This window comes from Lithobates pipiens, unplaced genomic scaffold, assembly GCF_037356315.1.
Source record: "Lithobates pipiens isolate NorthernLeopardFrog02 unplaced genomic scaffold, aLitPip1_a1.2 Scaffold_10, whole genome shotgun sequence".
Lineage (NCBI taxonomy): Eukaryota > Metazoa > Chordata > Amphibia > Anura > Ranidae > Lithobates > Lithobates pipiens.
This window is the reverse complement of record NW_027507686.1, coordinates 59,205,542-59,220,426: the sequence shown is the minus strand read 5'-3', so window position 1 is coordinate 59,220,426 and position 14,885 is coordinate 59,205,542. Positions and strand designations below refer to the sequence as shown.

The 14,885-nt window shown below is 46.5% G+C and overlaps 1 long non-coding RNA gene across 1 annotated transcript in view; it reads left to right on the top strand.

The window, feature by feature from the left end:
• Window positions 1-802: 802 nt before the first annotated feature.
• LOC143930948 (uncharacterized) overlaps window positions 803-14,885 on the top strand; it is a 39,252-nt gene continuing 25,169 nt past the window's right edge. Inside the window, exon 1 of the long non-coding RNA XR_013262856.1 lies at window positions 803-1,917. This is a non-coding gene — a long non-coding RNA (uncharacterized LOC143930948). The remainder of the gene's footprint in view (window positions 1,918-14,885) is intronic.

Below are 14,885 nucleotides of genomic sequence, written 5' to 3'. Positions count from 1 at the left end.
TAGCTCAAGCTCTGTCAGATTGGATGGAGAGCATCTGTGAACAGCAATGTTCAAGTCTTGCCACAGATTATCAATTGGATTTAGGTCTGGACTTTGGGTCATTCTAACACATGTATATGCTTTGATCTAAACCATTCTATTGTAACTCTGGCTGTAGGTTTAGGGTAGTTGTTCTGCTGGAAGGTGAACCACCGCCTCAGTCAAGTCTTTTGTAGACTCTTAACAGGTTTTCTTATAAGATTGCCCTGTATCTGGCTCTGACCAGCTTCCCTGTCCCTGCTGAAGAAAAGCATTCCTACAACATGATGCTGCCACCACCATATTTCACGGTGGGGATGCTGTTTTCAGGGTGATGTGCAGTGTTAGTTTTCCGCCACACATAGCGTTTTGCTTTTAGGCCAAAAAATTTAATTTTGGTCTCCTGACCAGAGCACCATCTTTCACATGTTTTCTGTGTCCCCCACATGACTTCTCGCAAACAAGACTTCTTATGGCTTTTTCTTGGCCTTCATGATGCTGTTTGTTCACTAAGATTCTCTAACCAACCTCTGAGGGCTTCACAGAACAGCTGCATTTATGCTGAGATTAAATTGCACACAGGTGGACTGTTTATTAATTAGGTGACGTCTGAAGGCAAGACTAGATTTTAGTTGGAGGTATCAGTAAAAAAAAAGTTAAAAGTTAAAAACCATTTTTATCGTGTTTCTTCCACTTCACAATTATGTCTAGGGGTGCAACGGATCGTCACCGATCCGTGATCCAAACGGGTCACCCCGCTCGGATCGGCACACGCCGTGATCCGCGGCGCGCTCCCCGGTCACGGTCTCAGGGAAGGCCGCGGCTTCGGCCTAGGTCTGAAGCGGCAGCCATCTTTATTCACCCAGGCCGTTTACAATGTGATTGCTCCGTCAAATGACGGAGCGATCACTTATAAACAAACCAAATCATGACATGACACCGGTTCCTCTCTCCCCTCTCTGTACTGATCTGTACAGTGGAAGGGGAGAGGTCGGATGGATGCAGCACTGTGGGCTGCATCTGTAGTGCCCACAGCGCTGCTCTTTGACAGCCTACTCTGCAATACCCTGCCAATACCCTGCCAATATTCTGCCATACCCTGCTAATATTCTGCCATACCCTGCCAATACTCTGCCATACCCTGCCAATACTCTGCCATACCCAGCCATCCCCTGCCAATACTCTGCCATCCCCTGCCACTACTCTGCCATCTTCTGCCAATACTCTGCCATACCCAGCCATACCCTGCCGATACTCTGACATACCCAGCCTTACTCTGCAATACTCTGCCGTACCCAGCCATGCTCTGCCGTACCCAGCCATGCTCTGCCGTACCCAGCCATGCTCTGCCTTACGCAGCCATGCTCTGCCGTACCCAGCCATGCTCTGCCGTACCCAGCCGTACCCTGCCACGCTCAGCCAATATTACAGTGGGGGAGATTGTGGATATTACAGTGGGGACTATATGGCGGTGGAATTTTCACAGGTTTCTGCAAATTCAATTACTATTTTCTGATCCTAAAAATGATCCGATCCGTGAGTTTTTTTGATCCGTTGCACCCCTAATTATGTCCCACTTTGTGTTGGTCTATCACATAAAATCCCAATTTAAGTTTTTTTGGTTGAAACATGACAAAGTAAAAATTTCAAGCGGTTTGAATACCTTTCTTATGGCACTGTATATAATTGATGACAAGACTTAGTCTAAAGTAGAATAACTTTCTATTGCGTATCCCTATAAATTGTCTATAACAAATTTGTCTATTCTTTAGGCTCCTTCTGCTGAGAGCCCCAGGCCTTCTCTTTGGGTACGCACTTGTAAAATGACTCCTATTAGCAACCCAACAGACTCTAAGCCACAAAGGATGCCAACGCGACAGTCATCGACATCAAATGGTGGTAGGATTACTATTAACTTTTTAAATCTTGGTGACATTCTTGACAGGTGATCTCCATAGGAATTGGAATTAAAATAGATAATCTATGACACTATAACCTCTAACCACTTGCCGACCGTGCTATAGCAGAATGACGGCTACAGTGCTGTCGTTTAGTTCTAGGAGGGCTTCTGTTGACGTCCTCAAGATCGTTGCCCGCTGCAGTGCTCACCCAGCGTGCTCTGTGATCGGCAATCACAGTGGCCCTTTACCACATGATCAGCTGTGTCCATACACGGCTGATCAAGACATAAGCACACTTCCCAGTAATCAGCATTCATTTTTAAGGAGAGCCAGTGACCGACAAGTGTGAAAGGGGACAGCTACACTAATCAGGGAACCGATCAGTGATTTTCAAAATGTTTGCTCTTTCATTTGTTTAGCAAAAAATAAAACCTTGTGGTGACTAAATACCATCAAAAGAAAGCTCTAGTGTCACATGGGTATAATGCGGCATGCCTGTGCAGTTGTCAAAGTGCGACAGTGTTGGAAGCTTAAAATGTTGGCCTGGTCAGGAAGTGGGTGAAAGTGCCCGTTAAACAAGTGGTTATGCTGAACTCTGGGTTACTGAAGACAGATGCTCACACACAATGAGTAGGGAAAGACTGGCTGTAGTTTGTTGCAGAGGGACCCCCCAGACAAAGCAATGCTTTTCTAGGTTACTCAGTTTAACAGCAAGCTGCAGTGATGAAAAAAGTAATCTCTAGAGCTGAAATGTCACCCTGCTTCCCCCTGCACTGGGCACTTTATTCCCAGTAAGGCAGCACACCTGCTGTGGAAAGCACTTTCTATTTCTATGACTGAAGTTCAGCTTTTAAGATTTCTGTAAAATGAACAGTCTACAAAAGTTGAAATCTGCTTTTCTTTTCATACATCAGGGGACACAGAGCCATAGTAGCTACTATGTGGGTTATAGGGCCACTGATAGGTGATGGACACTGGCACACCCTAAGGCAAGAAGTGCCCTCCCTATATAACCCCTCCCACTACTGGGAGTCCTCAGTTTTTTCCCCAGTGTCTAAGGTGTTGGTCACGAGTAAAGATCTGCTGTGCTAAGCTCCACTGGAAGCTTCCTTGCTGGGACTAGCCATGCTGACCGGATCCGTTCAGAGTGTCCTTTCATGGGCCTAAGGAATGGTACCTGGGCCTTGTGTCCGAAGAAACAAGGTTTTGCTTGCGAATGCTTGTCTTTTTAGAGAGCTGGACCCTGGGATCCAGTACTTTTTGGTAGTAGGGCCACAAGGTTTTACTGGCAGGGTGCTGTTGCAGGTCCAGGATTGTGGGTAACCTCTAGGTTCCCCTGTTCCTGAAGGTTTTGGAGCCCACCGTGAAGGGTGATTAGGTTTATCTCAGATAACCCCACAGCGAGGAATGGTAAGTGGAGATTTTGCAGACTTCCCCGATGGTCACAATTCAACCTTTGATGCTGAGAACCTATTCATGTGTGGGAGATCTTTCTTTCTGGGACGGAAACTACCTCTGCCACTCTGGAATGGAGTCTGCTTTACATGATAACCTATCCGGACATTCAGGGTAAAGTCTTCTGAAAATGGTTTCCTTCTTTATATCTCTTATTATCTAGTAGCTTTGTTCTAGAAGTATCTGTATTGTCAGTTACAACCCACCAATCAGGTGCTTTCACTTTCTGTCACCTGCAATTCAATATATTTTTTTGAATAATACAAACCTAAGCTGCCTTCAGTTTTATTTTATTATATTTTCAGTATGAGTATAAAACTGTAGATGCTCTTTCAGAGAAATATAGAGAAGAAATAGAGGAGACAGAGACAACCTTGACTATGATGACAAAGTAAAGATGCCGTACACACAGGCTGTTCTACAGGAAATCCAGCGCTTTGTCTCAGTTGTGTCAATAGGAGTTGCTCATGCACCCATTAAAGATGTTCAGCTGAATGGATATTTTATACCAAAGGTCAGAAGATACTTCAAGTGTATGTCTGAGAAAAACAAACAGAAACATATAAAATATATCTCTGCAATACAAACACAGTTCTCTAAATGTTATCCCTATAAAAGCACTGCAAGTACGTAAAAAAACAAAACCGTTCCACTCATTTTTCAGTTTATTAAAAGTCAGCAGCTACAAGAAGTGTAGCTGCTGACTTTTAACAAAACACTCACCTGTCCCACGTTCCAGCAATGCAGCCGCCGCAAGCCTCACTCCTCTCCCCCTCCTCTCCGCAGCACTGTCATTGCAACTGTGGGCACCCGGCTGTGACAGCTTGCGGTTTCAAAGCCAGGCATACTCTGTGAATGCGCGAGTTTCTCTGAGCTCTCCTAGTGGCCAGGAAATCTTGTGGGACCTGTGACGTGTCTCAGAAGATTGCAGCGAGGGAGGGGCCACCTAGGGGGAGAGGAGGCATCGCCTAGGCACACGGAAGGAGGAAGTGGGACAGGAAGTACCTGTCAAAAGGGTGTGTTTATAGGTACCCAACCCCCCCCCCCCCCCCCAAAAAAAATTGCATGCCATTTGTGGCATGTAAGGGGCGAGGAGTGCATAAAGCAAAACTTCCACTTTTGGGTGGAACTCTGCTTTAAGGTGAACATACATGTGTTTTAACAAAAAATAGAAAAAATACCGGCGCACTAGGGACAAGAAAATGTAAAATATATCTGTTTGCTGCAACCTAATATAGAGATATCACTATGTGAGTCAATCTAATATGTGCGTATGATCAGGGTTGCGCTAACTTTATTTCCTATAATAATGCCTTACTTCCAAGAAGTCTAGACCATGTGTTTCAAATACATTAATATCACTACCAACTAAACCACCACTTTTACAAATTATAAAACCAGAAAAAAAGGAAAAAAATATATATATATATATGTGATGGCACCACTGCAGTTTGTGGCTGTTGACCAGACCCCCAACTCCTGCACTGGCGTCAACAAATAAATAAAGAAATCTTACTCAGACCACAAACAACTAAAGTGCTCAAGCCCCCAAAATTCATCCACAATAAATAGTTTCAACAGTGTAAAAAATGTGTGAAAAAAACAGTTTGTTGCTTTCTATATACCACAAACAGTATAAACCACAATATGCTCCAATATACCATTAATATTACAAGTGCTTTATTATCTCCTGTAAGAAAAAGTGCTTTGTGCATAAGTATAGTGCATAAATGTAAACAGTCTCTTCAGTGTTTAAGATTTTCTTAATAATGCTTCTATCTCCACCCAAAGTGTTTAATAGGAACACCGACCGAGTGCTTCACCACCACAGGTACTCGGGTACTCTGATGGCCTGGGGACAGGTACTCGGGTACTCTGATGGCCTGGGGACAGGTACTCGGGTACTCTGGTGGACTGTGACAGGTGTGGGGGGCAATCAGTGTGTGTTGGTGTACACTGTAGGCAGTAACGAGATGTTACCGCAATCTCCTCACACACGATTGGTGTGTGAGGAGGAGAACCCGGTAACATCTCGTTAACGCGGTTTGTTTACATTTAGTGATCGGCTGTGAAAGGATCACAGCCAATCACATGCCGCTGCTGGCCAATGGCTGTTTACCACCGTCGGTAAAGAGCAGTGATCCTGGGAACACGCCGCCACCGACGTGCATGGGCAGCGTGTTCCCGATCGCGTGCATGTGCCGTGCAAAGTGGGGCGGTACCACCTGTGATCAGCTGTGACTTCATCACGGCTGATCACATGGTAAACAGCCATGCCCAATGGCTGTACACCCCTCTCAGTGGCGAGCGGTGTCTCAGTGACACGCCGCCACCGAAGGAACAGGGATGCGTGCGCATGATCGTGCGCATTCCCTGTTTAAATGGGAGGCCATCATATGAAGCACTCCCAGAACAAGAGCCGCACCGCCTGCCTGTCATATGATGGCCGGCGGGCAGCAAGTGAGGGCAGAAAACGGTTGTTCACGTAACCTGCATGGGCAAAGCAGAGTTCACTTTAAAGTGTAGTGTTGCAAAGCATCAGTGCAATTTCATCAGAACCTGATGTAGTAAAGGTGGTGGGCAAATAAAACCTGTTGCTGGACTGCAGTATTAACTTCTCTACTACTTCCTGGGGAAACTGGTTGTTTGGTTTAGGTAGCTGCTGTAAGGAGAAAACAAGAAGCTACTCTTGCTTGAGTGTTCTTGAAGAGAAACTCTAGGGGCGTCATTTATTCCAACTTTGCTACCTAATGAGTTGTGAACCAAGAACACATAGGAAGTTGTGCAGGTTGGGTGTCCAGACACTTTATTGGCTGCAAGCTTGTTCTAGGTCAGTGACTCAGTAAGCTGAGGGATGGCATCTACCTTTACAAATAGGTTCCTTTGTGCATTGTATGCTGTATCCACTGCTTCAACCATTGTAGAATCTGAATTGGGGTCCATGCCCACTGAGCAGCAGAAATAAGCAACATAATAAATACTCCCATGGAACATACTGTACACGTGTTTTAGCATGTTTGCATTTTTATATGTTTTTTTTCTCCCCAAAACCCCAGAAAATGTACACCTAAAACTTCTTGATGTGCCAAAATGCGGCGTTTAGGTATGTCATGCATTTTCTGTGTGAAAGCTCCTATCAAAAACACTTGTGATAGTCCCCCCCCCCTTTTTTTTTTCTGTAAACACTCCTCTACAAATATGCCTGTAAGGCCGCGTACACACGGGCGGACTGTTCGCCCAACCTTGTCCGCTGAACAGTGTTTGGGCGGACAGTCCGCTCGTGTGTGGGCTTTCAGCGGACAGTTTCAGCGGACAGTTGGACGGACAAAGTCTTTCGGAAATTCCGAAAAACTGTCCGCTGAAACTGTGTTTGAGCGAACAGTCCGCCCGTGTGTGGGCTTGTCCGCTGTACTTTCGAAATGAGCGGACTGTTCCCGCTCGGAAAGTCCGCCCATTTCGAGCGCGTGTACAGGTAGGCGGGGCCCGCGAAGGAGACGTCGCGGGCTCCGCCGCCTGGAATGGGCTTAAAGGGGAACCCCAACGCCGAAAAAAAATCGGCGTGGGGGTTCCCCCCAAGTCCACACCAGACCCTTGTCCGAGCACGCTACCCGGCCGGCCAGGAAAGGGGGGCGAGCGAGCGCGCCCCCCCTCCTGAGCCGTACCAGGCCGCGTGCCCTCAACATGGGGGGTGCCTTGGGGAAGGGGGGGCCGCGCGGCCCCCCCACCCCAAAGCACCTTGTCCCCATGTTGATGAGGACAAGGGCCTCTTCCCGACAACCCTGGCCGTTGGTTGTCGGGGTCTGCGGGCGGGGGGCTTATCAGAATCCGGGAGCCCCCTTTAAGAAGGGGGCCCCCGGATACCGGCCCCCCACCCTATGTGAATGAGTATGGGGTACAATGTACCCCTACCCATTCACCTGTGAAATAAAGTACAAATAAAAACACAACACAGGGGGAAAAAATATTTTATTGCACAGCCGGGGGTCTTCCGTCTTCGGGGGTCTTCTCGCCGGACTCCTCCGCTATGTGTGTGTAGCTCTTTTGCCAGCGGAGGAGTCCGGCTTTCTTCCTCCCCGCCGCCGGCCTCTTCTCCCGACTTCGGGGGTCTTGTCCCCCTCTTCGGTTCTTCTGCCGGGCCACCGCGCCTGGTCCGGTGGCCCGGTCTTCTGTCGCCGTCTTCCGTTCTTCTGTCGCCGCCTTCGGTTCTTCTGCCGGGCCACCGCGCCTTCTTGTAGCTCTTTTACAGGCGGTGGCCCGGTCTTCTGTCGCCGTCGCCGCCTTCCGTTCGTGTTCTTCTTCTTGTTCTTCTTGTTCTTCTCCTGGAGATGTTGACTCGACGAGCTCTCCGGCCGGAATGCCGGGGACGCGCTGTGCGGTCACTTATATAGTGACAATGGGGCGGGGTCACATGGTATATGTCACATGGGTTGGTCACATGGGTTGATGTCACATGGGGACTATGACATCGTAAGGGGGCGGGGTCACCATGTGACATCAACCCATGTGACATATACCATGTGACCCCGCCCCATTGTCACTATATAAGTCACAGCGCAGGGCGGCTCTGGCATTCCGGCCGGAGGGAGCGACGTGTCAACATCGCCTGGAGAAGAACAAGAAGAAGAACACGAACGGAAGGCGGCGACGGCGACAGAAGACCGGGCCACCGCCTGTAAAAGAGCTACAAGAAGGCGCGGTGGCCCGGCAGAAGAACCGAAGAGGGGGACAAGACCCCCGAAGTCGGGAGAAGAGGCCGGCGGCGGGGAGGAAGAAAGCCGGACTCCTCCGCTGGCAAAAGAGCTACACACACATAGCGGAGGAGTCCGGCGAGAAGACCCCCGAAGACGGAAGACCCCCGGCTGTGCAATAAAATATTTTTTCCCCCTGTGTTGTGTTTTTATTTGTACTTTATTTCACAGGTGAATGGGTAGGGGTACATTGTACCCCATACTCATTCACATAGGGTGGGGGGCCGGTATCCGGGGGCCCCCTTCTTAAAGGGGGCTCCCGGATTCCGATAAGCCCCCCGCCCGCAGACCCCGACAACCAACGGCCAGGGTTGTCGGGAAGAGGCCCTTGTCCTCATCAACATGGGGACAAGGTGCTTTGGGGTGGGGGGGCCGCGCGGCCCCCCCTTCCCCAAGGCACCCCCCATGTTGAGGGCACGCGGCCTGGTACGGCTCAGGAGGGGGGGCGCGCTCGCTCGCCCCCCTTTCCTGGCCGGCCGGGTAGCGTGCTCGGACAAGGGTCTGGTGTGGACTTGGGGGGAACCCCCACGCCGATTTTTTTTCGGCGTTGGGGTTCCCCTTTAAGCCCATTCCAGGCGGCGGAGCCCGCGACGTCTCCTTCGCGGGCCCCGCCTACCTGTACACGCGCTCGAAATGGGCGGACTTGCCTCCGCCTTACGTGGGCGAGTCCGTTCATTTCAAAAGTTGAGCGAACTGTTTGCCCAACCTTGTTCGTCAAACAGTCCGCTCGTGTGTGGGCAAGTCCGCTCATGCAAATTTTGAGCGGACTGTTTGATGAAACTGTTTGCCGAACAAGGTTGGGCGAACAGTCCGCCCGTGTGTACGCGGCCTAAGCAGCCAAATGTGCAGGGGTACATAGGCTAACACATGGTAGCTTCTACATGCTGAATGAAAAAAACACAACACCTGTATAAGCAGCATTTTTAGTGTTTGGGGCCTCATTGCGAACAGTTATTGGTGTACAATGCCTTGAAAAAAGTATTTATACCCCTTGAAATTTTCCACATTTTGTCATGTTACAACCAAAAATGTAAATGATGTATTTTTATTGGGATTTTATGTGATAGACCAACACAAAGTGGCACATAATTGGCAAAGGAAAATGATAAATCGTTCAAGTTTGTGTGTTTTTTTTGTTTTTTTTTACAAATATCTGAAAAGTGTGTAAACTTGTATTCAGTCCTCATTACTCTGATACCCCTAACTAAAATCTAGTGGAACCAATTGTCTTCAGAAGTCACCTAATTAGTAAATAGAGTTTACCTGTGTGTAATTTAATCTCAATATAAATACAGCTGTTCTGTAAAGCCCTCAGAGGCTTGTTAGAGAACCTTTGTGAACAAACGGCATCATGAAGGCCAAGGAACACACCAGAAAGGTCAGGGATAAAGTTGTGTAGACATTTAAAACGGGGTTGGGTTATAAAAAAATTTAAAAAATTCCAAGCTTTGAACATCTTGCGGAGCACTGTTTAATTCATCATCCGGAAATATAAACAGTATGGCACAACTGCAGATCTACCAAGACATGGCCGTCCACCTAAACTGACAGGCCAGGCAAGGAGAGCATTAATCAGAGAAGCAGCCAAGAGGCCCATGGTAACTGGAGGAGCTGCAGAGATCCACAGGACACTGATGCCCTGTACACACGATAAGATTTTCCGACAACAAATGTTGGATGTGAGCGTGTTGTTGGAAAGTCCGACCGTGTGTATGCTCCATAGAACATTTGTTGGCGGAATTTCCGCCAACAAATGTTTGAGAGCAGGTTCTCAAATTTTCGGACAGCAATACTTGTCGGAAATTCCGAGCTTGTGTACAAAAGTCCACTTTTTGTGCAAGATAAAGGATAAGAGCAATTTGGCGATTCTAATCACACTTGCTTGTCTAAGAAGAATGTGGAGTCATTGTAAATCTCTTGGGAAAAACAAGCCATGGTGCCTTCCAGATTGATCTGACTTGCTGTTACAGGGTCTGATTTTTCCATCCTGCTTTTACAGTCGCTGGCTTTGATGGCTTGGCTGTTAAAGCCCAAGTCCTGATGTATAGGGGTGTTTTGGACTGTATAATTCCTACCCTCAAAACAAGAGAGCCAACCTACAGGAATGTGTACCATCGTACATGGAAGGCTTATTTAACTTTGTGTGAGACTCATCATTTTAATCGCTGCCCGTATTACATGAGATGCATTTTTAGGTGTTCTGAAGTCTGATGTGGAGATGCTGCTGGCTTTGAGTACCATTAAGCGGCCTTGGCTGTTCTGTCATAAAAACGTATTGTATCTCATTCTTTGGTGAAAAGCCTTTGTGCACGGTATTGCATGGATTGATCTACCTGTGCAGCCCCCTCCTTTAAGTGGTTGTAAACCCTTACAGACCACTTTGTGCTATAGGTGAGCCTATAATGAGGCTTACCTGTAGCCACCCAGGATATCTCCTAAACCTGCACGGTTTAGGAGATATCCCCTGCATTGGCACATGCGCACTGACACAAACTGAAGCAATGGCAGGTATGTGCTGTTGCTTCAGTGAGTGTGCCATTACCGCACAAATGCGCGGGCGTGATGTCATTGTGGGTCTGACCAATCACAGCGCCGGAGCTGCGATACCCAGACGTAACCCTGGGAGTGATGTTGGCCGCCGGAGCGATGCATGGGCACCGCAACGAGGGCTTCAATCTCAGGTGAGTATTACATAATTAGCTGGTAAACTAAACTATAAGCTCATTATGCCTTTGTCTTGCCGGTGTTAGTTCTTTAGTTTAAGTGGGTTTACAACCACTTTAATATGGTCTTAACTGTATTGCAGTCTTCTCAGTTTGAGTCTGAGGTTTTCTTGTCCCTTTTGTGCAAGGTTGTCCTTTTTTGGTCGCCATCACTTCAATGTGTAGAGTCCTTTGGCTGTGCTATCCTGCATTGAATCTTTTCTTGTTCTTTACCGGGCTAAGATGTATTTGTTTTGTATTTTGATCATCCCATCCCACCAGGGGTATCAGTGATTCAAGTTCAAGCTTCTATTATGGTTTTCGGGCATGTGGGCCTTGTTTCTGGGTTGCTCATGTTTCGTTACATATGGTGACCTATCACATTTGGCTACCCGCTGGAGTGCGCATGAGCGATGCCGGATTCCCCAAGCCGTCAGAATGTGTAACGGAGGTGACATTCCATTGCCGCCATCTTGCTACACCTTGCACTTCTCTACAGTAAGCATACACTGAGAAGGGGAAAGCTGACATCTTGTTACACCCAACGGAGTTGTGCATTTTATACTTATTTTTAACAGTAAAGTGAGTTTATATAGAGAAATACAGTACTCAGAATTCTGTCTGACTGGTTAGATGTTTAATTTTAAAATCAGCGGCAAGCCTGCTCACCTCACAGGTTTGCTGATCTGACAGAAGTTCTCTGCTTTTAAAATTCTACATTTAACCAGTCAGAGTTCTAAGTACTGTATTTTTTCACTATATAAACTCACTTTACTTGTAAAAATAAGTGTAAAATGGAAAACTCCAGGGGGTGTAACAAGATGTCCGCTTTCCCCCTTTTCAGTGTATCCTTACTGTAGAGCAGTGCGGGAAGTAGCAAGATGGCGGCGACTAAAGGTCACTTCCATTACGCAGTCTATGAATCATATGGGCAAGTTATGCATGCGCAGTGTGAAATTTCTCAGCGGAATGTCAATTTCCGTAGCAAAATGTGATGGATCGCCGAATGTGACAAAACACCCACCCTCCATGTTATGTGTTTGGGACATCCCAAGTTGTCATGAATGTGAAGTACCTTGTGTCCTTTGAATGATTAAGAATAAAAAAATGTTTTACCTGTAAATGGGGAATCAGGAATCCCTCTCCTCTCTGTAACCTCATTGCTTGCTGCAAAACTGAGCTTTAGCTGAACTGGAAGGTGCTCTGTCCTGCAGTAGATGTTGGGCGAGTCTGAAAGTGATCCTCTGGCACAGGACTCCATGTATGTGCTTTTTCAGTCTACTAATGAACTAGATTGGTTTAACGTAATTGCTAAGCCTTGTCCCGGAAAACTTGCTTAGGAAATAGGCCATTGGTGCGAAGACACTGGAATCTCCCAGTAAAATCCTCAATGCCGTGGAATGCTTAACATAACATGTGCCCCCTGATACTGATGTTTTCTAAATTGCTCCTGCGCTGCCACCTAGATGCACAAAACAAATAACTATCCCTTAAAATGGTGTTCTGCCCAAAAAAATAAAACCAGCAGCTAGACATACTGTAGCTTCTGGCTTTTAACAATGGGGCACTTACCTATCCTGGAGTCCCGCGATGTCTGCACCGCAGCTGATGTTTCTCTGTTGTGTGGAGGCTTATGGAATCTCTTAAAACCGCCACTTCACTAAACCTCCCACATGCTTCCAACCTGTAACACTCAAAATTAGTGTTATCAATATCGGTGCTGATACTAACCATTTGCATGAGTACTTAAACTTGTGCAAATGTTCCGAAACCTAGAACCGATACCTTTTCCGTGCGATCTGAGCCCATACAAAAGGAATGGGCTTAAATTGCACTGCAAAGAATTGCATGCGATTGTGACCAGGAATGCGGTGCAAATCCTGTCCGAATCGCTTGTGATTCCCCTCGCCGCCTCTGTGTGAATCCAGGCTTGTCATAGTGACTTCACTATGGCTGTCCTGCTTCGCTGCAGATTGATGATAGCAGGGGCCTTTGGCTCCCGCTGCTGTCAATCAAATTCTTTGATGAGGAAGCGGTAGGCAAGGCCCAGTGACCCTGTCTGTTAATGGATGCAGACAAGGCGGTTTAGGAGCGAGCCCTCATAGGAAGCGGCTTTCTATGGGGGGCATTCGCCAAAGAGGAGCCAGGAGTGCCAGTGGGGGATGGAAAAAGAATTGTGGTTGCAGGTAAGTATGCCTTGTTTTAAATAAAAAAATTAAGTAAGCCTTTAACCACTTCAGCTCCGGACCAATAAACACCTTAAGGACCAGAGGTCTTTTTGCAATTTCGCACTGCGCTGCTTTAACTGGTAATTGCGCGGTCATGCAATATTGCACCCAAACGAAATTTGCGTCCTTTTCTTCCCACAAATAGAGCTTTCTTTTGATGGTATTTGATTGCCTCTGCGATTTTTTTTTTTTGCGATATAAATGGAAAAAGAGCGAAAATTTTGAAAAAAAAAAGATATTTTCTTCTTTTTGTTATAAGAAAAATCTAATAAACTAAATTTTAGTCATACATTGAGGGCAAAATTTATTCAGCCACATGTCTTTAGTAAAAAAAATGTCAATAAGCGAATATTTTTTGGTTTGCGCAAAAGTTATAGCGTCTACAAACTAGAGTACATTTTCTGGAATTTACACAGCTTTTAATTTATGACTGCCGATCTCATTTCTTGAGGTGCTAAAATGGCAGGGCAGTACAAATCCCCCCCAAATGACCCCACTTTGGAAAGTAGACACCCCAAGGAAATTGCTGATGGGTATGTTGAGCCCATTGAATATTTATTTTTTTTGTCCTAAGGGATTGAATAATGACAAAAAAAAAAAATTTTTTTACAAAAAGTTGTCACTAAATGATATATTGCTCACACATGCCATGGTTATATGTGGAATTGCACCCCAAAATATATTCCGCTACTTCTCCCGAGTATGGGGATACCACATGTGTGGGACTTTTTGGGAGTCTAGTCGCGCACGGCACCCCGAAAACCAATCACCACCTTCAGGATTTCTAAGGGTGCAGATTTTTGATTTAACTCCTCACTACCTATCACAGTTTCGAAGGCCATAAAATGCCAAAATAGCACAAAACCCCCCAAAATGACCCCATTTTGGAAAGAAGACACCCCAAGCTATTTACTGAGAGGCATGTTGAGTCCATGGAATATTTTATATTTTTCCACAAGTTGCGGGAATATTACAAACTTTTTTTTTTTTTGCACAAAGTTGTCACTAAATGATATATTGCTCACACATGCTATGGGCATATGTGAAATGACACCCCAAAATACATTCTGCTGCTTCTCCTGAGTACGAGGATACCACATGTGTGGGACTTTTTGGGAGTCTAGTCGCGCACGGCACCCCGAAAACCAATCACCACCTTCAGGATTTCTAAGGGTGCAAATTTTTGATTTAACTCCTCACTACCTATCACAGTTTCGAAGGCCATAAAATGCCAAAATAGCACAAAACCCCCCCAAATGACCCCATTTTGGAAAGTAGACACCCCAAGCTATTTACTGAGAGGCATGTTGAGTCCATGGAATATTTTATATTTTGCCAAAAGTTGCGGGAATATTACAAACTTTTTTTTTTTTGCACAAAGTTGTCACTAAATGATATATTGCTCACACATGCTATGGGCAGAAGTCAAATTACACCCCAAAATAAATTCTGCTGCTTCTCCTGAGTACGGGGATACCACATGTGGGGGACTTTTTGGGAGCCTAGCCACGTACGGGACCCCGAAAACCAAGCACTGCCTTCCGGATTTAAATATAAAATGCTACCAAAAAACCTGTTAGCGATGGCAGGGATCAGGCCTGACTCTGCGATCGCTGCAGTTATGTGTTTAGTGTTTTGTAAGTGACAGTGATCGATCGATACTGCACTTGGGTGGGCTGGGCAGAGGGGCAAAACACAGGTGCTAGCAGGTATCTGGGCTGATCCCACTAACAATGCGTTTTTTTGGAACCCTAAACTGCTGGGGACGCTAGTATAGATCTGATCAGATCAGATATTGATCTGTTCAGATTCTATAGCACTACGGGAGGTGTA